This window comes from Triturus cristatus, chromosome 11 (genome assembly GCF_964204655.1).
Source record: "Triturus cristatus chromosome 11, aTriCri1.1, whole genome shotgun sequence".
NCBI lineage: Eukaryota > Metazoa > Chordata > Amphibia > Caudata > Salamandridae > Triturus > Triturus cristatus.
The window spans coordinates 1,138,641,257-1,138,665,800 of record NC_140594.1 but is presented as its reverse complement, the minus strand read 5'-3'; the positions used below and the strand labels follow the sequence as shown (position 1 = coordinate 1,138,665,800).

At 45.1% G+C, this 24,544-nt stretch overlaps 7 non-coding genes across 7 annotated transcripts; all 7 read right to left on the bottom strand.

Annotated features, from left to right (window-relative positions):
- Positions 1 to 1,306: 1,306 nt before the first annotated feature.
- On the bottom strand, positions 1,307 to 1,378 carry TRNAG-UCC (transfer RNA glycine (anticodon UCC)). Its single transcript has one exon. It is a non-coding gene; the product is annotated as a tRNA-Gly (tRNA).
- Positions 1,379 to 2,903: 1,525 nt separating this feature from the next.
- Positions 2,904 to 2,975, bottom strand: TRNAG-CCC (transfer RNA glycine (anticodon CCC)). The gene has a single exon. It is a non-coding gene; the product is annotated as a tRNA-Gly (tRNA).
- Positions 2,976 to 4,486: 1,511 nt separating this feature from the next.
- TRNAG-UCC (transfer RNA glycine (anticodon UCC)) lies at positions 4,487 to 4,558 on the bottom strand. The gene has a single exon. It is a non-coding gene; the product is annotated as a tRNA-Gly (tRNA).
- Positions 4,559 to 7,681: 3,123 nt separating this feature from the next.
- On the bottom strand, positions 7,682 to 7,753 carry TRNAG-UCC (transfer RNA glycine (anticodon UCC)). Its single transcript has one exon. It is a non-coding gene; the product is annotated as a tRNA-Gly (tRNA).
- Positions 7,754 to 10,861: 3,108 nt separating this feature from the next.
- TRNAG-CCC (transfer RNA glycine (anticodon CCC)) lies at positions 10,862 to 10,933 on the bottom strand. The gene has a single exon. It is a non-coding gene; the product is annotated as a tRNA-Gly (tRNA).
- Positions 10,934 to 18,761: 7,828 nt separating this feature from the next.
- TRNAG-UCC (transfer RNA glycine (anticodon UCC)) lies at positions 18,762 to 18,833 on the bottom strand. Its single transcript has one exon. It is a non-coding gene; the product is annotated as a tRNA-Gly (tRNA).
- A 1,510-nt stretch (positions 18,834 to 20,343) lies between these two features.
- On the bottom strand, positions 20,344 to 20,415 carry TRNAG-CCC (transfer RNA glycine (anticodon CCC)). Its single transcript has one exon. It is a non-coding gene; the product is annotated as a tRNA-Gly (tRNA).
- Between the last annotated feature and the right edge of the window lie 4,129 nt (positions 20,416 to 24,544).

The window sequence follows — 24,544 nt, the reverse complement described above, 5'->3', positions numbered from 1 at the left end:
TAGGCAGCATTGGAAGCAAAGCAGCGAAGAGAAAGAGAGTGCCTTCCATGAAATGCCCAGGAGAATGATAAGAGCAGAACGAAAAGGCAAGAATGACATTCAAAGCATGCCCAGAAAAACGTGTGACGGTCCCACCAGTCATTTATGCTTATAATTGGGTATCTTTACTTTCAAAGTATGGGGTTGATCCTTTGGCGATCACTCTCTTGTATTTTAGCAGACAGATAGTTGAGAAGTCTTTTCTCAAATAGCTAGCACAAGCCTGCGCTTTTCCTTGCTGGTAGCGTGGAAATGACAGATTGGTCCTCAGAAGAAAAAACAAGAAATATTATAGCAGAGGATGGTTTCGATCCATCAACCTCTGGGTTATGGGCCCAGCACGCTTCCGCTGCGCCACTCTGCTCCCTTGTAAAAGTGTTCTCTTTATGCAGAGGAGAAACTTTCAGCGGAGTGGCAAGGGATTGGTGGGGCTCTCTCCTCATTTGCCTAAGCATGCTGCAATGTATGCTGGGAGCAGAAAATCTTCATCTTCTCGTCTCACAGTCAGTCATAACTGAAAGTGCAGACCCTCTTGGGAACTAGCAGTTTCAGGCCTTTACCAAGATAGCAGCTCTCTAACCCTCTCCTCTCTCTTTGATCCTAGCGCTAGCATGCTCAGGATTTGATTTTAACTGGGAGCCAGAGATCTACCCGGTGAGGGCTTGCCCGGTGTGAGGCTTTTGAGCGTTTGGGAGCGTTTGGGACGTGAGAGGACGTTGGACAGGAAACTATGCCAATTTGAAGTATCCACCCTTCCTGCTGCAGTCAGAGGCTCTTTCCGTGGCCATCTGCTTCTTGGAGTCCTCTCAACTTGGCCTCTGATAAAACATTTTGAGAGCCGCAGTTACCTCCGATGGCTACAAGGTGGCGCTGCATTCAGGTGAGAGCACAAGTATGCACAAAATCGTTGGGACTTTTGCTAGATTTATCAGGGGATCTTGCCAATTTTTTGAAAGGCTAGATATTGCCTAGAAATGCTTTTTTACCTAGAGATGCAGGAGTTATAATGTCTGATCGGGGCTCGGCCCTTTCATTATCTGCCTCCTGCAACATATTTATTACCAGCACATGTGAGTGGTGACTCTGCTTTATGGAAAATAGTATATATTAGGACAATGAATGTAGCAGATGGGGCGATCGAGATGCCTGCATACGTATTTGTTTATTTTTTTTATATACCGGCTGATTAACCTGTTTATGATATTTCCGTTTTGTGACATATTGCATTAAAATATATCCTGCCTGGAGAATATATAAATATTTGCATTGCGTTGGCCGGGAATCGAACCCGGGTCAACTGCTTGGAAGGCAGCTATGCTCACCACTATACCACCAACGCTCTCTGACATGTGTGCTCTCAGTTCTAGACATTACAACCCCGAGTTCAGTGACTATCTTGCACCAGCTTCAATGGTGCATTTGGTTTAGATACCAACATGAAAAGCGGTGGAAATGTTCTTGCAGACGGTAAGAAACTGGGGATTGAAACCAAGGTTAAAGCTGTGCAGAAGAGAAGAAATGGAAAGAAGCAGCACAAATAGTGAATATGAGCATCTTTAGGCAGCTTTGGAAGCAAAGCAGCGAAGAGAAAGAGAGTGCCTTCCATGAAATGCCCAGAAGATTGATAAGTGCAGAACAAAAAGGCAAGAATGAAATTCAAAGCGTGCCCGGAAAAACATGTGAAGGTCCCACCAGTCATTTATGCTTATAATTGGGTATCTTCACTTTCAAAGTATGGGGTTGATCCTTTGATGATCACTTTCTTGTATTTCAGCAGAGACAGATAGTTGAGAAGTCTTTTCTCACCTAGCTAGCACAAGCCTGCGTTTTTCCATGCTGGCAGCGTGGAAATGAAAGATTGGTCCTCAGAGGAAAAATCAAGTAACATTAGCAGAGGATGGTTTCGATCCATCGACCTCTGGGTTATGGGCCCAGCACGCTTCCGCTGCGCCACTCTGCTCCTTTGTAAAAGTGTTCTCTTTATGCAGATGAGGAGCTTTCAGCGAAGTGGCGAGGGATTGGTGGGTCTCGCTCCTCATTTGCCTAAGCATGCTGCAATGTATGCTGGGTGCAGAAAATCTTCATCTTCTCGTCTCACAGTCAGTCATAACTGAAAGTGCAGACCCTCTTGGGAACTAGCAGTTTCAGGCCTTTACCAAGATAGCAGCTCTCTAACCCTCTCCTCTCTCTTTGATCATAGCGCTAGCATGCTCAGGATTTGATTTTAACTGGGAGCCAGAGATCTACCCGGTGAGGGCTTGCCCGGTGTGAGGCTTTTGAGCATTTGGGAGCGTTCGGGACGTGAGGACGTTGGACAGGAAATGTTGCCATCTTGAAATATCGAACCTTCCTGCTGTCGTGAGAGGCTCTTTCCATGGACATCTGCCTCTTGGAGTCCTCTCAACTTGCTCTCTGATATAACATTTTGTGAGCTGCAGTTACATCCGATGGCTACAAGTTGGCGCTGCATTCAGGTGAGAGAACAAGTGTGCACAAAATCGTTGGGGACTTTTGCCAGATTCATCGGTGGATCTTGCCTACTTTTATTCACATGCTAGATATTGCCTAGAAATGCTTTTTAATATAGAGATGCTAGAGTTAGAATGTCTGGTCGGGGTTCAGCCCTTTCATTGTCTTCCGCCCGCAACATATTTATTACCAGCACATGTGAGTGGTGACTCTGCTTTTTGGAAAATAGCATCTAATAGGACAATGAATGTAGCAGATGGGGCGATCGAGATGCCTGCCTAAGTATTTCATTTTTTAAAAAATTTAACGTCTGATTAATCTGTTCATGATATTTCCTTTTTGTGACATGTTGCATTAAAACAAATCCTGCTTGGAGAACATATAAAAATTTGCACTGCATTGGCCGGGAATCGAACCCGGGTCAACTGCTTGGGAAGCAGCTATGCTCACCTCTATACCACCAACGCCCTATGATTTGGGGGCTCTCGGTTCTAAAGATTACAACCCCGAGTTCAATGACTATCTTGCACCAGTTTCAATGGTGCATTTGGTTTAGATACCAACATGAAAAGCAGTAGAAAGTTTCTTGTAGAGGCTAAGGAACTGGGGATTGAAACCAAGGCCAAATCTGTGCAGAAGAGAAGAAATGGAAAGCAGTAGTACAAATAGTGGAAATGAACATATTTAGGCAGCATTGGAAGCAAAGCAGCGAAGAGAAAGAGAGTGCCTTCCATGAAATGCCCAGGAGAATGATAAGAGCAGAACGAAAAGGCAAGAATGACATTCAAAGCATGCCCAGAAAAACGTGTGACGGTCCCACCAGTCATTTATGCTTATAATTGGGTATCTTTACTTTCAAAGTATGGGGTTGATCCTTTGGCGATCACTCTCTTGTATTTCAGCAGAGACAGATAGTTGAGAAGTCTTTTCTCACATAGCTAGCACAAGCCTGCGCTTTTCCTTGCTGGTAGCATGGAAATGACAGATTGGTCCTCAGAAGAAAAAACAAGAAATATTATAGCAGAGGATGGTTTCGATCCATCGACCTCTGGGTTATGGGCCCAGCACGCTTCCACTGCGCCACTCTGCTCCCTTGTAAAAGTGTTCTCTTTATGCAGAGGAGGAGCTTTCAGCGGAGTGGCAAGGGATTGGTGGGGCTCTCTCCTCATTTGCCTAAGCATGTCGCAAGGTATGCTGGGTGCAGAAAATCTTCATCTTCCCCTCTCACAGTCAGTCATAACTGAAAGTGCAGACCCTCTTCGGCACTAGCCGTTTCAGGGCTTTACCAGGACAGGAGCTCTCTGACCCTCTCTTCTCTCTGTGATCCTAGCGCTAGCATGCTCAGGATTTGGCTTTACCTGAGAGCCAGAGATCTACCCGGTGTGAGGCTTTTGCGCGTTTGGGAGCGTTTGGGACGTGAGAGGACGTTGGACAGGAAACTATGCCAATTTGAAGAATCCACCCTTCCTGCTGCAGTCAGAGGCTCTTTCCGTGGCCATCTGCTTCTTGGAGTCCTCTCAACTTGGCCTCTGATAAAACATTTTGAGAGCCGCAGTTCCCTCCGATGGCTACAAGGTGGCGCTGCATTCAGGTGAGAGCACAAGTATGCACAAAATCGTTGGGACTTTTGCTAGATTTATCGGGGGATCTTGCCAATTTTTTGAAAGGCTAGATATTGCCTAGAAATGCTTTTTAACCTAGAGATGCTGGAGTTATAATGTCTGATCGGGGCTCGACCCTTTCATTGTCTGCCCCCTGCAACATATTTATTACCAGCACATGTGAGGGGTGACTCTGCTTTATGGAAAATAGTATATATTAGGACAATGAATGTAGCAGATGGGGCGATCGAGATGCCTGCCTACGTATTTGTTTATTTTTTTTATATACCGGCTGATTAACCTGTTTATGATATTTCCGTTTTGTGACATATTGCATTAAAATATATCCTGCCTGGAGAATATATAAATATTTGCATTGCGTTGGCCGGGAATCGAACCCGGGTCAACTGCTTGGAAGGCAGCTATGCTCACCACTATACCACCAACGCTCTCTGACATAAATGCTCTCAGTTCTAGACATTACAACCCCGAGTTCAGAGACTATCTTGCACCAGCTTCAATGGTGCATTTGGTTTAGATACCAACATGAAAAGCAGTGGAAATTTTCTTGCAGACTGTAAGAAACTGGGGATTGAAACCAAGGATAAAGCTGTGCAGAAGAGAAGAAATGGAAAGAAGCAGCACCAATAGTGAATATGAGCATCTTTAGGCAGCTTTGGAAGCAAAGCAGCGAAGAGAAAGAGAGTGCCTTCCATGAAATGCCCAGAAGATTGATAAGTGCAGAACAAAAAGGCAAGAATGAAATTCAAAGCGTGCCCGGAAAAACATGTGAAGGTCCCACCAGTCATTTATGCTTATAATTGGGTATCTTTACTTTCAAAGTATGGGGTTGATCCTTTGATGATCACTTTCTTGTATTTCAGCAGAGACAGATAGTTGAGAAGTCTTTTCTCACATAGCTAGCACAAGCCTGCGTTTTTCCATGCTGGCAGCGTGGAAATGAAAGATTGGTCCTCAGAGGAAAAATCAAGTAACATTAGCAGAGGATGGTTTTGATCCATCGACCTCTGGGTTATGGGCCCAGCACGCTTCCGCTGCGCCACTCTGCTCCCTTGTAAAAGTGTTCTCTTTATGCAGATGAGGAGCTTTCAGCGAAGTGGCGAGGGATTGGTGGGTCTCGCTCCTCATTTGCCTAAGCATGCTGCAATGTATGCTGGGTGCAGAAAATCTTCATCTTCTCGTCTCACAGTCAGTCATAACTGAAAGTGCAGACCCTCTTGGGAACTAGCAGTTTCAGGCCTTTACCAAGATAGCAGCTCTCTAACCCTCTCCTCTCTCTTTGATCCTAGCGCTAGCATGCTCAGGATTTGATTTTAACTGGGAGCCAGAGATCTACCCGGTGAGGGCTAGCCCGGTGTGAGGCTTTTGAGCGTTTGGGAGCGTTCGGGACGTGAGGACGTTGGACAGGAAATGTTGCCATCTTGAAATATCCAACCTTCCTGCTGTCGTGAGAGGCTCTTTCCATGGACATCTGCCTCTTGGAGTCCTCTCAACTTGCTCTCTGATATAATATTTTGTGAGCTGCAGTTACATCCGATGGCTACAAGGTGGCGCTGCATTCAGGTGAGAGAACAAGTGTGCACAAAATCGTTGGGGACTTTTGCCAGATTCATCGGTGGATCTTGCCTACTTTTATTCACATGCTAGATATTGCCTAGAAATGCTTTTTAATATAGAGATGCTAGAGTTAGAATGTCTTGTCGGGGTTCAGCCCTTTCATTGTCTACCGCCCGCAACATATTTATTACCAGCACATGTGAGTGGTGACTCTGCTTTTTGGAAAATAGCATCTAATAGGACAATGAATGTAGCAGATGGGGCGATCGAGATGCCTGCCTAAGTATTTCATTTTTTTTTTTATTTAACGTCTGATTAATCTGTTCATGATATTTCCGTTTTGTGACATGTTGCATTAAAACAAATCCTGCTTGGAGAACATATAAAAATTTGCACTGCATTGGCCAGGAATCGAACCCGGGTCAACTGCTTGGGAAGCAGCTATGCTCACCACTATACCACCAACGCCCTATGATGTGGGTGCTCTCGGTTCTAAAGATTACAACCCCGAGTTCAATGACTATCTTGCACCAGTTTCAATGGTGCATTTGGTTTAGATACCAACATGAAAAGCAGTAGAAAGTTTCTTGTAGAGGGTAAGGAACTGGGGATTGAAACCAAGGCCAAATCTGTGCAGAAGAGAAGAAATGGAAAGCAGTAGTACAAATAGTGGAAATGAACATATTTAGGCAGCATTGGAAGCAAAGCAGCGAAGAGAAAGAGAGTGCCTTCCATGAAATGCCCAGGAGAATGATAAGAGCAGAACGAAAAGGCAAGAATGACATTCAAAGCATGCCCAGAAAAATGTGTGACGGTGCCACCAGTCATTTCTGCTTATAATTGGGTATCTTTACTTTCAAAGTATGGGGTTGATCCTTTGGCGATCACTCTCTTGTGTTTCAGCAGAGACAGATAGTTGAGAAGTCTTTTCTCACATAGCTAGCACAAGCCTGCGCTTTTCCTTGCTGGTAGCGTGGAAATGACAGATTGGTCCTCAGAAGAAAAAACAAGAAATATAATAGCAGAGGATGGTTTCGATCCATCGACCTCTGGGTTATGGGCCCAGCACGCTTCCGCTGCGCCACTCTGCTCTCTTGTAAAAGTGTTCTCTTTATGCAGATGAGGAGCTTTCAGCGAAGTGGCGAGGGATTGGTGGGTCTCGCTCCTCATTTGCCTAAGCATGCTGCAATGTATGCTGGGTGCAGAAAATCTTCATCTTCTCGTCTCACAGTCAGTCATAACTGAAAGTGCAGACCGTCTTGGGAACTAGCAGTTTCAGGCCTTTACCAAGATAGCAGCTCTCTAACCCTCTCCTCTCTCTTTGATCCTAGCGCTAGCATGCTCAGGATTTGATTTTAACTGGGAGCCAGAGATCTACCCGGTGAGGGCTTGCCCGGTGTGAGGCTTTTGAGCGTTTGGGAGCGTTTGGGACGTGAGAGGACGTTGGACAGGAAACTATGCCAATTTGTCGTATCCACCCTTCCTGCTGCAGTCAGAGGCTCTTTCCGTGGCCATCTGCTTCTTGGAGTCCTCTCAACTTGGCCTCTGATAAAACATTTTGAGAGCCGCAGTTACCTCCGATGGCTACAAGGTGGCGCTGCATTCAGGTGAGAGCACAAGTATGCACAAAATCGTTGGGACTTTTGCTAGATTTATCGGGGGATCTTGCCAATTTTTTGAAAGGCTAGATATTGCCTAGAAATGCTTTTTAACCTAGAGATGCTGGAGTTATAATGTCTGATCGGGGCTCGGCCCTTTCATTGTCTGCCCGCTGCAACATATTTATTACCAGCACATGTGAGTGGTGACTCTGCTTTATGGAAAATAGTATATATTAGGACAATGAATGTAGCAGATGGGGCTATCGAGATGCCTGCCTACGTATTTGTTTATTTTTTTTATATACCGGCTGATTAACCTGTTTATGATATTTCCGTTTTGTGACATATTGCATTAAAATATATCCTGCCTGGAGAATATATAAATATTTGCATTGCGTTGGCCGGGAATCGAACCCGGGTCAACTGCTTGGAAGGCAGCTATGCTCACCACTATACCACCAACGCTCTCTGACATGTGTGCTCTCAGTTCTAGACATTACAACCCCGAGTTCAGTGACTATCTTGCACCAGCTTCAATGGTGCATTTGGTTTAGATACCAACATGAAAAGCAGTGGAAATTTTCTTGCAGACGGTAAGAAACTGGGAATTGAAACCAAGGATAAAGCTGTGCAGAAGAGAAGAAATGGAAAGAAGCAGCACAAATAGTGAATATGAGCATCTTTAGGCAGCTTTGGAAGCAAAGCAGCGAAGAGAAAGAGAGTGCCTTCCATGAAATGCCCAGAAGATTGATAAGTGCATAACAAAAAGGCAAGAATGAAATTCAAAGCGTGCCCGGAAAAACATGTGAAGGTCCCACCAGTCATTTATGCTTATAATTGGGTATCTTTACTTTCAAAGTATGGGGTTGATTCTTTGGCGATCACTCTCTTGTATTTCAGCAGAGACAGATAGTTGAGAAGTCTTTTCTCACATAGCTAGCACAAGCCTGCGCTTTTCCTTGCTGGTAGCGTGGAAATGACAGATTGGTCCTCAGAAGAAAAAACAAGAAATATTATAGCACAGGATGGTTTCGATCCATTGACCTCTGGGTTATGGGCCCAGCACGCTTCCGCTGCGCCACTCTGCTCCCTTGTAAAAGTGTTCTCTTTATGCAGAGGAGGAGCTTTCAGCGGAGTGGCAAGGGATTGGTGGGGCTCTCTCCTCATTTGCCTAAGCATGTCGCAAGGTATGCTGGGTGCAGAAAATCTTCATCTTCCCCTCTCACAGTCAGTCATAACTGAAAGTGCAGACCCTCTTCGGCACTAGCCGTTTCAGGCCTTTACCAGGACAGGAGCTCTCTGACCCTCTCTTCTCTCTGTGATCCTAGCGCTAGCATGCTCAGGATTTGGCTTTACCTGAGAGCCAGAGATCTACCCGGTGTGAGGCTTTTGCGCGTTTGGGAGCGTTTGGGACGTGAGAGGACGTTGGACAGGAAACTATGCCAATTTGAAGTATCCAACCTTCCTGCTGCAGTCAGAGGCTCTTTCCGTGGCCATCTGCTTCTTGGAGTCCTCTCAACTTGGCCTCTGATAAAACATTTTGAGAGCCGCAGTTACCTCCGATGGCTACAAGGTGGCGCTGCATTCAGGTGAGAGCACAAGTATGCACAAAATCGTTGGGACTTTTGCTAGATTTATCGGGGGATCTTGCCAATTTTTTGAAAGGCTAGATATTGCCTAGAAATGCTTTCTAACCTAGAGATGCTGGAGTTATAATGTCTGATCGGGGCTCGGCCCTTTCATTGTCTGCCCCCTGCAACATATTTATTACCAGCACATGTGAGTGGTGACTCTGCTCTATGGAAAATAGTATATATTAGGACAATGAATGTAGCAGATGGGGCGATCGAGATGCCTGCCTACGTATTTGTTTATTTTTTTTATATACCGGCTGATTAACCTGTTTATGATATTTCCGTTTTGTGACATATTGCATTAAAATATATCCTGCCTGGAGAATATATAAATATTTGCATTGCGTTGGCCGGGAATCGAACCCAGGTAAACTGCTTGGAAGGCAGCTATGCTCACCACTATACCACCAACGCTCTCTGACATGTGTGCTCTCAGTTCTAGACATTACAACCCCGAGTTCAGTGACTATCTTGCACCAGCTTCAATTGTGCATTTGGTTTAGATACCAACATGAAAAGCAGTGGAAATTTTCTTGCAGACGGTAAGAAACTGGGAATTGAAACCAAGGATAAAGCTTTGCAGAAGAGAAGAAATGGAAAGAAGCAGCACCAATAGTGAATATGAGCATCTTTAGGCAGCTTTGGAAGCAAAGCAGCGAAGAGAAAGAGAGTGCCTTCCATGAAATGCCCAGAAGATTGATAAGGGCAGAACAAAAAGGCAAGTATGAAATTCAAAGCGTGCCCGGAAAAACATGTGAAGGTCCCACCAGTCATTTATGCTTATAATTGGGTATCTTTACTTTCAAAGTATGGGGTTGATCCTTTGATGATCACTTTCTTGTATTTCAGCAGAGACAGATAGTTGAGAAGTCTTTTCTCACCTAGCTAGCACAAGCCTGCGTTTTTCCATGCTGGCAGCGTGGAAATGAAAGATTGGTCCTCAGAGGAAAAACCAAGTAACATTAGCAGAGGATGGTTTCGATCCATCGACCTCTGGGTTATGGGCCCAGCACGCTTCCGCTGCGCCACTCTGCTCCCTTGTAAAAGTGTTCTCTTTATGCAGATGAGGAGCTTTCAGCGAAGTGGTGAGGGATTGGTGGGTCTCGCTCCTCATTTGCCTAAGCATGCTGCAATGTATGCTGGGTGCAGAAAATCTTCATCTTCTCGTCTCACAGTCAGTCATAACTGAAAGTGCAGACCCTCTTGGGAACTAGCAGTTTCAGGTCTTTACCAAGATAGCAGCTCTCTAACCCTCTCCTCTCTCTTTGATCCTAGCGCTAGCATGCTCAGGATTTGATTTTAACTGGGAGCCAGAGATCTACCCGGTGAGGGCTTGCCCGGTGTGAGGCTTTTGAGCGTTTGGGAGCGTTCGGGACGTGAGGACGTTGGACAGGAAATGTTGCCATCTTGAAATATCCAACCTTCCTGCTGTCGTGAGAGGCTCTTTCCATGGACATCTGCCTCTTGGAGTCCTCTCAACTTGCTCTCTGATATAACATTTTGTGAGCTGCAGTTACATCCGATGGCTACAAGGTGGCGCTGCATTCAGGTGAGAGAACAAGTGTGCACAAAATCGTTGGGGACTTTTGCCAGATTCATCGGTGGATCTTGCCTACTTTTATTCACATGCTAGATATTGCCTAGAAATGCTTTTTAATATAGAGATGCTAGAGTTAGAATGTCTGGTCGGGGTTCAGCCCTTTCATTGTCTACCGCCCGCAACATATTTATTACCAGCACATGTGAGTGGTGACTCTACTTTTTGGAAAATAGCATCTAATAGGACAATGAATGTAGCAGATGGGGCGATCGAGATGCCTGCCTAAGTATTTCATTTTTTTTTTAATTTAACGTCTGATTAATCTGTTCATGATATTTCCGTTTTGTGACATGTTGCATTAAAACAAATCCTGCTTGGAGAACATATAAAAATTTGCACTGCATTGGCCGGGAATCGAACCCGGGTCAACTGCTTGGGAAGCAGCTATGCTCACCACTATACCACCAACGCCCTATGATGTGGGTGCTCTCGGTTCTAAAGATTACAACCCCGAGTTCAATGACTATCTTGCACCAGTTTCAATGGTGCATTTGGTTTAGATACCAACATGAAAAGCAGTAGAAAGTTTCTTGTAGAGGGTAAGGAACTGGGGATTGAAACCAAGGCCAAATCTGTGCAGAAGAGAAGAAATGGAAAGCAGTGGTACAAATAGTGGAAATTAACATATTTAGGCAGCATTGGAAGCAAAGCAGCGAAGAGAAAGAGAGTGCCTTCCATGAAATGCCCAGGAGAATGATAAGAGCAGAACGAAAAGGCAAGAATGACATTCAAAGCATGCCCAGAAAAACGTGTGACGGTCCCACCAGTCATTTATGCTTATAATTGGGTATCTTTACTTTCAAAGTATGGGGTTGATCCTTTGGCGATTACTCTCTTGTATTTCAGCAGAGACAGATAGTTGAGAAGTCTTTTCTCACATAGCTAGCACAAGCCTGCGCTTTTCCTTGCTGGTAGCGTGGAAATGACAGATTGGTCCTCAGAAGAAAAAACAAGAAATATTATAGCAGAGGATGGTTTCGATCCATCGACCTCTGGGTTATGGGCCCAGCACGCTTCCGCTGCGCCACTCTGCTCCCTTGTAAAAGTGTTCTCTTTATGCAGAGGAGGAGCTTTCAGCGGAGTGGCAAGGGATTGGTGGGGCTCTCTCCTCATTTGCCTAAGCATGTCGCAAGGTATGCTGGGTGCAGAAAATCTTCATCTTCCCCTCTCACAGTCAGTCATAACTGAAAGTGCAGACCCTCTTCGGCACTAGCCGTTTCAGGCCTTTACCAGGACAGGAGCTCTCTGACCCTCTCTTCTCTCTGTGATCCTAGCGCTAGCATGCTCAGGATTTGGCTTTACCTGAGAGCCAGAGATCTACCCGGTGTGAGGCTTTTGCGCGTTTGGGAGCGTTTGGGACGTGAGAGGACGTTGGACAGGAAACTATGCCAATTTGAAGTATCCACCCTTCCTGCAGCAGTCAGAGGCTCTTTCCGTGGCCATCTGCTTCTTGGAGTCCTCTCAACTTGGCCTCTGATAAAACATTTTGAGAGCCGCAGTTACCTCCGATGGCTACAAGGTGGCGCTGCATTCAGGTGAGAGCACAAGTATGCACAAAATCGTTGGGACTTTTGCTAGATTTATCGGGGGATCTTGCCAATTTTTTGAAAGGCTAGATATTGCCTAGAAATGCTTTTTAACCTATAGATGCTGTAGTTATAATGTCTGATCGGTGCTCGGCCCTTTCATTGTCTGCCCCCTGCAACATATTTATTACCAGCACATGTGAGTGGTGACTCTGCTTTATGGAAAATAGTATATATTAGGACAATGAATGTAGCAGATGGGGCGATCGAGATGCCTGCCTACGTATTTGTTTATTTTTTTTATATACCGGCTGATTAACCTGTTTATGATATTTCCGTTTTGTGACATATTGCATTAAAATATATCCTGCCTGGAGAATATATAAATATTTGCATTGCGTTGGCCGGGAATCAAACCCGGGTCAACTGCTTGGAAGGCAGCTATGCTCACCACTATACCACCAACGCTCTCTGACATGTGTGCTCTCAGTTCTAGACATTACAACCCCGAGTTCAGTGACTATCTTGCACCAGCTTCAATGGTGCATTTTGTTTAGATACCAACATGAAAAGCAGTGGAAATTTTCTTGCAGACGGTAAGAAACTGGGAATTGAAACCAAGGATAAAGCTTTGCAGAAGAGAAGAAATGGAAAGAAGCAGCACCAATAGTGAATATGAGCATCTTTAGGCAGCTTTGGAAGCAAAGCAGCGAAGAGAAAGAGAGTGCCTTCCATGAAATGCCCAGAAGATTGATAAGGGCAGAACAAAAAGGCAAGAATGAAATTCAAAGCGTGCCCGGAAAAACATGTGAAGGTCCCACCAGTCATTTATGCTTATAATTGGGTATCTTTACTTTCAAAGTATGGGGTTGATCCTTTGATGATCACTTTCTTGTATTTCAGCAGAGACAGATAGTTGAGAAGTCTTTTCTCACCTAGCTAGCACAAGCCTGCGTTTTTCCATGCTGGCAGCGTGGAAATGAAAGATTGGTCCTCAGAGGAAAAATCAAGTAACATTAGCAGAGGATTGTTTCGATCCATCGACCTCTGGGTTATGGGCCCAGCACGCTTCCGCTGCGCTACTCTGCTCCCTTGTGAAAGTGTTCTCTTTATGCAGATGAGAAGCTTTCACCGAAGTGGCAAGGGATTGGCGGGTCTCGCTCCTCATTTGCCTAAGCATGCTGCAATGTATGCTGGGTGCAGAAAATCTTCATCTTCTCGTCTCACAGTCAGTCATAACTGAAAGTGCAGACCCTCTTGGGAACTATCAGTTTCAGGCCTTTACCAAGATAGCAGCTCTCTAACCCTCTCCTCTCTCTTTGATCCTAGCGCTAGCATGCTCAGGATTTGATTTTAACTGGGAGCCAGAGATCTACCCGGTGAGGGCTTGCCCGGTGTGAGGCTTTTGAGCGTTTGGGAGCGTTCGGGACGTGAGGACGTTGGACAGGAAATGTTGCCATCTTGAAATATCCAACCTTCCTGCTGTCGTGAGAGGCTCTTTCCATGGACATCTGCCTCTTGGAGTCCTCTCAACTTGCTCTCTGATATAACATTTTGTGAGCTGCAGTTACATCCGATGGCTACAAGGTGGCGCTGCATTCAGGTGAGAGAACAAGTGTGCACAAAATCGTTGGGGACTTTTGCCAGATTCATCGGTGGATCTTGCCTACTTTTATTCACATGCTAGATATTGCCTAGAAATGCTTTTTAATATAGAGATGCTAGAGTTAGAATGTCTGGTCGGGGTTCAGCCCTTTCATTGTCTACCGCCCGAAACATATTTATTACCAGCACATGTGAGTGGTGACTCTGCTTTTTGGAAAATAGCATCTAATAGGACAATGAATGTAGCAGATGGGGCGATCGAGATGCCTGCCTAAGTATTTCATTTTTTTTTTAAATTTAACGTCTGATTAATCTGTTCATGATATTTCCGTTTTGTGACATGTTGCATTAAAACAAATCCTGCTTGGAGAACATATAAAAATTTGCACTGCATTGGCCGGGAATCGAACCCGGGTCAACTGTTTGGGAAGCAGCTATGCTCACCACTATACCACCAACGCCCTATGATGTGGGTGCTCTCGGTTCTAAAGATTACAACCCCGAGTTCAATGACTATCTTGCACCAGTTTCAATGGTGCATTTGGTTTAGATACCAACATGAAAAGCAGTAGAAAGTTTCTTGTAGAGGGTAAGGAACTGGGGATTGAAACCAAGGCCAAATCTGTGCAGAAGAGAAGAAATGAAAAGCAGTAGTACAAATAGTGGAAATGAACATATTTAGGCAGCATTGGAAGCAAAGCAGCGAAGAGAAAGAGAGTGCCTTCCATGAAATGCCCTGGAGAATGATAAGAGGAGAACGAAAAGGCAAGAATGACATTCAAAGCATGCCCAGAAAAACGTGTGACGGTCCCACCAGTCATTTATGCTTATAATTGGGTATCTTTACTTTCAAAGTATGGGGTTGATCCTTTGGCGATCACTCTCTTGTATTTCAGCAGAGACAGATAGTTGAGAAGTCTTTTCTCACATAGCTAGCACAAGCCTGCGCTTTTCCTTGCTGGTAGCGTGGAAATGACAGATTGGTCCTCAGAAGATAAAACAAGAAATATTATAGCAGAGGATGGTTTCGATCCATCGACCTCTGGGTTATGGGCCCAGCACGCTTCCGCTGCGCCACTCTGCTCCCTTGTAAAAGTGTTCTCTTTATGCAGAGGAGGAGCTTTCAGCGGAGTGGCAAGGGATTGGTGGGGCTCTCTCCTCATTTGCCTAAGCATGTCGCAAGGTATGCTGGGTGTAGAAAATCTTCATCTTCCCCTCTCACAGTCAGTCATAACTGAAAGTGCAGACCCTCTTCGGCACTGGCCGTTTCAGGCCTTTACCAGGACAGGAGCTCTCTGACCCTCTCTTCTCTCTGTGATCCTAGCGCTAGCATGCTCAGGATTTGGCTTTACCTGAGAGCCAGAGATCTACCCGGTGTGAGGCTTTTGCGCGTTTGGGAGCGTTTGGGACGTGAGAGGACGTTGGACAGGAAACTATGCCAATTTGAAGTATCCACCCTTCCTGCTGCAGTCAGAGGCTCTTTCCGTGGCCATCTGCTTCTTGGAGTCCTCTCAACTTGGCCTCTGATAAAACATTTTGAGAGCCGCAGTTACCTCCGATGGCTACAAGGTGGCGCTGCATTCAGGTGAGAGCACAAGTATGCACAAAATCGTTGGGACTTTTGCTAGATTTATGGGGGGATCTTGCCAATTTTTTGAAAGGCTAGATATTGCCTAGAAATGCTTTTTAACCTAGAGATGCTGGAGTTATAATGTCTGATCGGGGCTCGGCCCTTTCATTGTCTGCCCCCTGCAACATATTTATTACCAGCACATGTGAGTGGTGACTCTGCTTTATGGAAAATAGTATATATTAGGACAATGAATGTAGCAGATGGGGCGATCGAGATGCCTGCCTACGTATTTGTTTATTTTTTTTATATACCGGCTGATTAACCTGTTGATGATATTTCCGTTTTGTGACATATTGCATTAAAATATATCCTGCCTGGAGAATATATAAATATTTGCATGGCGTTGGCCGGGAATCGAACCCAGGTCAACTGCTTGGAAGGCAGCTATGCTCACCACTATACCACCAACGCTCTCTGACATGTGTGCTCTCAGTTCTAGACATTACAATCCCGAGTTCAGTGACTATCTTGCACCAGCTTCAATGGTGCATTTGGTTTAGATACCAACATGAAAAGCAGTGGAAATTTTCTTGCAGATGGTAAGAAACTGGGAATTGAAACCAAGGATAAAGCTTTGCAGAAGAGAAGAAATGGAAAGAAGCAGCACCAATAGTGAATATGAGCATCTTTAGGCAGCTTTGGAAGCAAAGCAGCGAAGAGAAAGAGAGTGCCTTCCATGAAATGCCCAGAAGATTGATAAGTGCAGAACAAAAAGGCAAGAATGAAATTCAAAGCGTGCCCGGAAAAACATGTGAAGGCCCCACCAGTCATTTATGCTTATAATTGGGTATCTTCACTTTCAAAGTATGGGGTTGATCCTTTGATGATCACTTTCTTGTATTTCAGCAGAGACAGATAGTTGAGAAGTCTTTTCTCACCTAGCTAGCACAAGCCTGCGTTTTTCCATGCTGGCAGCGTGGAAATGAAAGATTGGTCCTCAGAGGAAAAATCAAGTAACATTAGCAGAGGATGGTTTCGATCCATCGACCTCTGGGTTATGGGCCCAGCACGCTTCCGCTGCGCCACTCTGCTCCCTTGTAAAAGTGTTCTCTTTATGCAGATGAGGAGCTTTCACCGAAGTGGCAAGGGATTGGCGGGTCTCGCTCCTCATTTGCCTAAGCATGGTGCAATGTATGCTGGGTGCAGAAAATCTTCATCTTCTCGTCTCACAGTCAGTCATAACTGAAAGTGCAGACCCTCTTGGGAACTAGCAGTTTCAGGCCTTTACCAAGATAGCAGCTCTCTAACCCTCTCCTCTCTCTTTGATCCTAGCGCTAGCATGCTCAGGATTTGATTTTAACTGGGAGCCAGAGATCTACCCGGTGAGGGAGGCTTTTGAGCGTTTGGGAGCGTTCGGGACGTGAGGACGTTGGACAGGAAATGTTGCCATCTTGAAATATCCAACCTTCCTGCTGTCGTGAGAGGCTCTTTCCATGGACATCTGTCTCTTGGAGTCCTCTCAACTTGCCCTCTGATATAACATTTTGTGAGCTGCAGTTACATCCGATGGCTACAAGGTGGCGCTGCATTCAGGTGAGAGAACAAGTGTGCACAAAATCATTGGGGACTTTTGCCAGATTCATCAGTGGATCTTGCCTACTTTTATTCACATGCTAGATATTGCCTAGAAATGCTTTTTAATATAGAGATGCTAGAGTTAGAATGTCTGGTCGGGGTTCAGCCCTTTCATTGTCTACCGCCCGCAACATATTTATTACCAGCACATGTGAGTGGAGACTCTGCGTTTTGGAAAATAGCATCTAATAGGACAATGAATGTAGCAGATGGGGCGATCGAGATGCCTGCCTAAGTATTTCATTTTTTTTTTAATTTAACGTCTGATTAATCTGTTCATGATATTTCCGTTTTGTGACACGTTGCATTAAAACAAGTCCTGCTTGGAGAACATATAAAAATTTACACTGCATTGGCAGGGAATCGAACCCGGGTCAACTGCTTGGGAAGCAGCTATGCTCACCACTATACCACCAACGCCCTATGATGTGGGTGCTCTCAGTTCTAAAGATTACAACCCCGAGTTCAATGACTATCTTGCAACAGTTTCAATGGTGCATTTGGTTTAGATACCAACATGAAAAGCAGTAGAAAGTTTCTTGTAGAGGGTAAGGAACTGGGGATTGAAACCAAGGCCAAATCTGTGCAGAAGAGAAGAAATGGAAAGCAGTAGTACAAGTAGTGGAAATGAACATATTTAGGCAGCATTGGAAGCAAAGCAGCGAAGAGAAAGAGAGTGCCTTCCATGAAATGCCCAGGAGAATGATAAGAGCAGAACGAAAAGGCAAGAATGACATTCAAAGCATGCCCAGAAAAACGTGTGACGGTCCCACCAGTCATTTATGCTTATAATTGGGTATCTTTACTTTCAAAGTATGGGGTTGATCCTTTGGCGATCACTCTCTTGTATTTCAGCAGAGACAGATAGTTGAGAAGTCTTTTCTCACATAGCTAGCACAAGCCTGCGCTTTTCCTTGCTGGTAGCGTGGAAATGACAGATTGTTCCTCAGAAGAAAAAACAAGAAATATTATAGCAGAGGATGGTTACGATCCATCGACCTCTGGGTTATGGGCCCAGCACGCTTCCGCTGCGCCACTCTGCTCCCTTGTAAAAGTGTTCTCTTTATGCAGAGGAGGAGCTTTCAGCGGAGTGGCAAGGGATTGGTGGGGCTCTCTCCTCATTTGCCTAAGCATGTCGCAAGGTATGCTGGGTGCAGAAAATCTTCATCTTCCCCTCTCACAGTCAGTCATAACTGAAAGTGCAGACTCTCTTCGGCACTAGCCGTTTCACGCCTTTACCAAGACAGGAGCTCTCTGACCCTCACTTCTCTCTGTGATCCCTGGGAGCCAGAGATCTACCCGGTGTGAGGCTTTTGCGCGTTTGGGAGCATTTGGGACGTGAGAGGACGTTGGACAGGAAACTATGCCAATTTGAAGTATCCACCCTTCCTGCTGCAGTCAGAGGCTCTTTCCGTGGCCATCTGCTTCTTGGAGTCCTCTCAACTTGGCCTCAGATAAAACATTTTGAGAGCCGCAGATACCTCCGATGGCTACAAGGTGGCGCTGCATTCAGGTGAGAGCACAAGTATGCACAAAATCGTTGGGACTTTTGCTAGATTTATCGGGGGATCTTGCCAATTTTTTGAAAGGCTAGATATTGCCTAGAAATGCTTTTTAACCTAGAGATGCTGGAGTTATAATGTCTGATCGGGGCTCGGCCCTTTCATTGTCTGCCCCCTGCAACATATTTATTACCAGCACATGTGAGTGGTGACTCTGCTTTATGGAAAATAGTATATATTAGGACAATGAATGTAGCAGATGGGGCGATCGAGATGCCTGCCTACGTATTTGTTTATTTTTTTTATATACCGGCTGATTAATCTGTTTATGATATTTCCGTTTTGTGACATATTGCATTAAAATATATCCTGCCTGGAGAATATATAAATATTTGCATTGCATTGGCCGGGAATCGAACCCGGGTCAACTGCTTGGAAGGCAGTTATGCTCACCACTATACCACCAACGCTCTCTGACATGTGTGCTCTCAGTTCTAGACATTACAACCCCGAGTTCAGTGACTATCTTGCACCAGCTTCAATGGTGCCTTTGGTTTAGATACCAACATGAAAAGCAGTGGAAATTTTCTTGCAGACGGTAAGAAACTGGGGATTGAAACCAAGGATAAAGCTGTGCAGAAGAGAAGAAATGGAAAGAAGCAGCACCAATAGTGAATATGAGCATCTTTAGGCAGCTTTGGAAGCAAAGCAGCGAAGACAAAGAGAGTGCCTTCCATGAAATGCCCAGAAGATTGATAAGTGCAGAACAAAAAGGCAAGAATGAAATTCAAAGCGTGCCCGGAAAAACATGTGAAGGTCCCACCAGTCATTTATGCTTATAATTGGGTATCTTTACTTTCAAAGTATGGGGTTGATCCTTTGATGATCACTTTCTTGTATTTCAGCAGAGACAGATAGTTGAGAAGTCTTTTCTCACCTAGCTAGCACAAGCCTGCGTTTTTCCATGCTGGCAGCGTGGAAATGAAAGATTGGTCCTCAGAGGTAAAATCAAGTAACATTAGCAGAGGATGGTTTCCATCCATCGACCTCTGGGTTATGGGCCCAGCACGCTTCCGCTGCGCCACTCTGCTCCCTTGTAAAAGTGTTCTCTTTATGCAGATGAGGAGCTTTCAGCGAAGTGGCGAGGGATTGGTGGGTCTCGCTCCTCATTTGCCTAAGCATGCTGCAATGTATGCTGGGTGCAGAAAATCTTCATCTTTTCCTCTCACAGTCAGTCATAACTGAAAGTGCAGACCCTCTTGGGAACTAGCAGTTTCAGGCCTTTACCAAGATAGCAGCTCTCTAACCCTCTCCTCTCACTTTGATCCTAGCGCTAGCATGCTCAGGATTTGATTTTAACTGGGAGCCAGAGATCTACCCGGTGAGAGGCTTTTGAGCGTTTGGGAGCGTTCAGGACGTGAGGACGTTGGACAGGAAATGTTGCCATCTTGAAATATCCAACCTTCCTGCTGTCGTGAGAGGCTCTTTCCATGGACATCTGCCTCTTGGAGTCCTCTCAACTTGCCCTCTGATATAACATTTTGTGAGCTGCAGTTACATCCGATGGCTACAAGGTGGCGCTGCATTGAGGTGAGAGAACAAGTGTGCACAAAATCGTTGTGGACTTTTGCCAGATTCATCAGTGGATCTTGCCTACTTTTATTCACATGCTAGATATTGCCTAGAAATGCTTTTTAATATAGAGATGCTAGAGTTAGAATGTCTGGTCGGGGCTCAGCCCTTTCATTGTCTACCGCCCGCAACATATTTATTACCAGCACATGTGAGTGGTGACTCTGCTTTATGGAAAATAGCATCTAATAGGACAATGAATGTAGCAGATGGGGCGATCGAGATGCCTGCCTAAGAATTTCATTTTTTTTTAAATTTAACGTCTGATTAATCTGTTCATGATATTTCCGTTTTGTGACATGTTGCATTAAAACAAATCCTGCTTGGAGAACATATAAAAATTTGCACTGCATTGGCCGGGAATCGAACCCGGGTCAACTGCTTGGGAAGCAGCTATGCTCACCACTATACCACCAACGCCCTATGATGTGGGTACTCTCGGTTCTAAAGATTACAATCCCGAGTTCAATGACTATATTGCACCAGTTTCAATGGTGCATTTGGTTTAGATACCAACATGAAAAGCAGTAGAAAGTTTCTTGTAGAGGGTAAGGAACTGGGGATTGAAACCAAGGCCAAATCTGTGCAGAAGAGAAGAAATGGAAAGCAGTAGTACAAATAGTGGAAATGAACATATTTAGGCAGCATTGGAAGCAAAGCAGCGAAGAGAAAGAGAGTGCCTTCCATGAAATGCCCTGGAGAATGATAAGAGCAGAACGAAAATGCAAGAATGACATTCAAAGCATGCCCAGAAAAACGTGTGAAGGTCCCACCAGTCAATTATGCTTATAATTGGGTATCTTTACTTTCAAAGTATGGGGTTGATCCTTTGGCGATCACTCTCTTGTATTTCAGCAGAGACAGATAGTTGAGAAGTCTTTTCTCACATAGCTAGCACAAGCCTGCGCTTTTCCTTGCTGGTAGCGTGGAAATGACAGATTGGTCCTCAGAAGAAAAAACAAGAAATATTATAGCAGAGGATGGCTTTGATCCATTGACCTCTGGGTTATGGGCCCAGCATGCTTCCGCTGCACCACTCTGCTCCCTTGTAAAAGTGTTCTCTTTATGAAGAGGAGGAGCTTTCAGCGGAGTGGCAAGGGATTGGTGGGGCTCTCTCCTCATTTGCCTAAGCATGCTGCAAGGTATGCTGGGTGCAGAAAATCTTCATCTTCTCGTCTCACAGTCAGTCATAACTGAAAGTGCAGACCCTCTTGGGAACTAGCAGTTTCAGGCCTTTACCAAGATAGCAGCTCTCTAACCCTCTCCTCTCTCTTTGATCCTAGCGCTAGCATGCTCAGGATTTGATTTTAACTGGGAGCCAGAGATCTACCCGGTGAGGGCTTGCCCGGTGTGAGGCTTTTGAGCGTTTGGGAGCGTTCGGGACGTGAGGACGTTGGACAGGAAATGTTGCCATCTTGAAATATCCAACCTTCCTGCTGTCGTGAGAGGCTCTTTCCATGGACATCTGCCTCTTGGAGTCCTCTCAACTTGCTCTCTGATATAACATTTTGTGAGCTGCAGTTACATCCGATTGCTACAAGGTGGCGCTGCATTCAGGTGAGAGAACAAGTGTGCACAAAATCGTTGGGGACTTTTGCCAGATTCATCGGTGGATCTTGCCTACTTTTATTCACATGCTAGATATTGCCTAGAAAGGCTTTTTAATATAGAGATGCTAGAGTTAGAATGTCTGGTCGGGGTTCAGCCCTTTCATTGTCTACCGCCCGCAACATATTTATTACCAGCACATGTGAGTGGTGACTCTGCTTTTTGAAAAATAGCATCTAATAGGACAATGAATGTAGCAGATGGGGCGATCGAGATGCCTGCCTAAGTATTTTTTTTTTTTTTAATTTAACGTCTGATTAATCTGTTCATGATATTTCCGTTTTGTGACATGTTGCATTAAAACAAATCCTGCTTGGAGAACATATAAAAATTTGCACTGCATTGGCCGGGAATCGAACCTGGGTCAACTGCTTGGGAAGCAGCTATGCTCACCACTATACCACCAACGCCCTATGATGTGGTTGCTCTCGGTTCTAAAGATTACAACCCCGAGTTCAATGACTATCTTGCACCAGTTTCAATGGTGCATTTGGTTTAGATACCAACATGAAAAGCAGTAGAAAGTTTCTTGTAGAGGGTAAGGAACTGGGGATTGAAACCAAGGCCAAATCTGTGCAGAAGAGAAGAAATGGAAAGCAGTAGTACAAATAGTGGAAATGAACATATTTAGGCAGCATTGGAAGCAAAGCAGCGAAGAGAAAGAGAGTGCCTTCCATGAAATGCCCAAGAGAATGATAAGAGCAGAACGAAAAGGCAAGAATGGCATTCAAAGCATGCCCAGAAAAACGTGTGACGGTCCCACCAGTCATTTATGCTTATAATTGGGTATCTTTACTTTCAAAGTATGGGGTTGATTCTTTGGCGATCACTCTCTTGTATTTCAGCAGAGACAGATAGTTGAGAAGTCTTTTCTCACATAGCTAGCACAAGCCTGCGCTTTTCCTTGCTGGTAGCGTGGAAATGACAGATTGGTCCTCAGAAGAAAAAACAAGAAATATTATAGCAGAGGATGGTTTCGATCCATTGACCTCTGGGTTATGGGCCCAGCACGCTTCCGCTGCGCCACTCTGCTCCCTTGTAAAAGTGTTCTCTTTATGCAGAGGAGGAGCTTTAAGCGGAGTGGCAAGGGATTGGTGGGGCTCTCTCCTCATTTGCCTAAGCATGTCGCAAGGTATGCTGGGTGCAGAAAATCTTCATCTTCCCCTCTCACAGTCAGTCATAACTGAAAGTGCAGACCCTCTTCGGCACTAGCCGTTTCAGGCCTTTACCAGGACAGGAGCTCTCTGACCCTCTCTTCTCTCTGTGATCCTAGCGCTAGCATGCTCAGGATTTGGCTTTACCTGAGAGCCAGCGATCTACCCGGTGTGAGGCTTTTGTGCGTTTGGGAGCGTTTGGGACGTGAGAGGACGTTGGACAGGAAACGATACCAATTTGAAGTATCCACCCTTCCTGCTGCAGTCAGAGGCTCTTTCCGTGGCCATCTGCTTCTTGGAGTCCTCTCCACTTGGCCTCTGATAAAACATTTTGAGAGCCGCAGTTACCTCCGATGGCTACAAGGTGGCGCTGCATTCAGGTGAGAGCACAAGTATGCACAAAATCGTTGGGACTTTTGCTAGATTTATCGGGGGATCTTGCCAATTTTTTGAAAGGCTAGATATTGCCTAGAAATGCTTTTTAACCTAGAGATGCTGGAGTTATAATGTCTGATCGGGGCTCGGCCCTTTCATTGTCTGCCCCCTGCAACATATTTATTACCAGCACATGTGAGTGGTGACTCTGCTTTATGGAAAATAGTATATATTAGGACAATGAATGTAGCAGATGGGGCGATCGAGATGCCTGCCTACGTATTTGTTTATTTTTTTTATATACCGGCTGATTAATCTGTTTATGATATTTCCGTTTTGTGACATATTGCATTAAAATATATCCTGCCTGGAGAATATATAAATATTTGCATTGCGTTGTCCGGGAATCGAACCCGGGTCAACTGCTTGGATGGCAGCTATGCTCACCACTATACCACCAACGCTCTCTGACATGTGTGCTCTCAGTTCTAGACATTACAACCCCGAGTTCAGAGACTATCTTGCACCAGCTTCAATGGTGCATTTGGTTTAGATACCAACATGAAAAGCAGTGGAAATTTTCTTGCAGACGGTAAGAAACTGGGGATTGAAACCAAGGATAAAGCTGTGCAGAAGAGAAGAAATGGAAAGAAGCAGCACCAATAGTGAATATGAGCATCTTTAGGCAGCTTTGGAAGCAAAGCAGCGAAGAGAAAGAGAGTGCCTTCCATGAAATGCCCAGAAGATTGATAAGTGCAGAACAAAAAGGCAAGAATGAAATTCAAAGCGTGCCCGGAAAAACATGTGAAGGTCCCACCAGTCATTTATGCTTATAATTGGGTATCTTCACTTTCAAAGTATGGGGTTGATCCTTTGATGATCACTTTCTTGTATTTCAGCAGAGACAGATAGTTGAGAAGTCTTTTCTCACCTAGCTAGCACAAGCCTGCGTTTTTCCATGCTGGCAGCGTGGAAATGAAAGATTGGTCCTCAGAGGAAAAATCAAGTAACATTAGCAGAGGATGGTTTCGATCCATCGACCTCTGGGTTATGGGCCCAGCACGCTTCCGCTGCGCCACTCTGCTCCCTTGTAAAAGTGTTCTCTTTATGCAGATGAGGAGCTTTCAGCGAAGTGGCGAGGGATTGGTGGGTCTCGCTCCTCATTTGCCTAAGCATGCTGCAATGTATGCTGGGTGCAGAAAATCTTCATCTTCTCGTCTCACAGTCAGTCATAACTGAAAGTGCAGACCCTCTTGGGAACTAGCAGTTTCAGGCCTTTACCAAGATAGCAGCTCTCTAACCCTCTCCTCTCTCTTTGATCCTAGCGCTAGCATGCTCAGGATTTGATTTTAACTGGGAGCCAGAGATCTACCCGGTGAGGGCTTGCCCGGTGTGAGGCTTTTGAGCGTTTG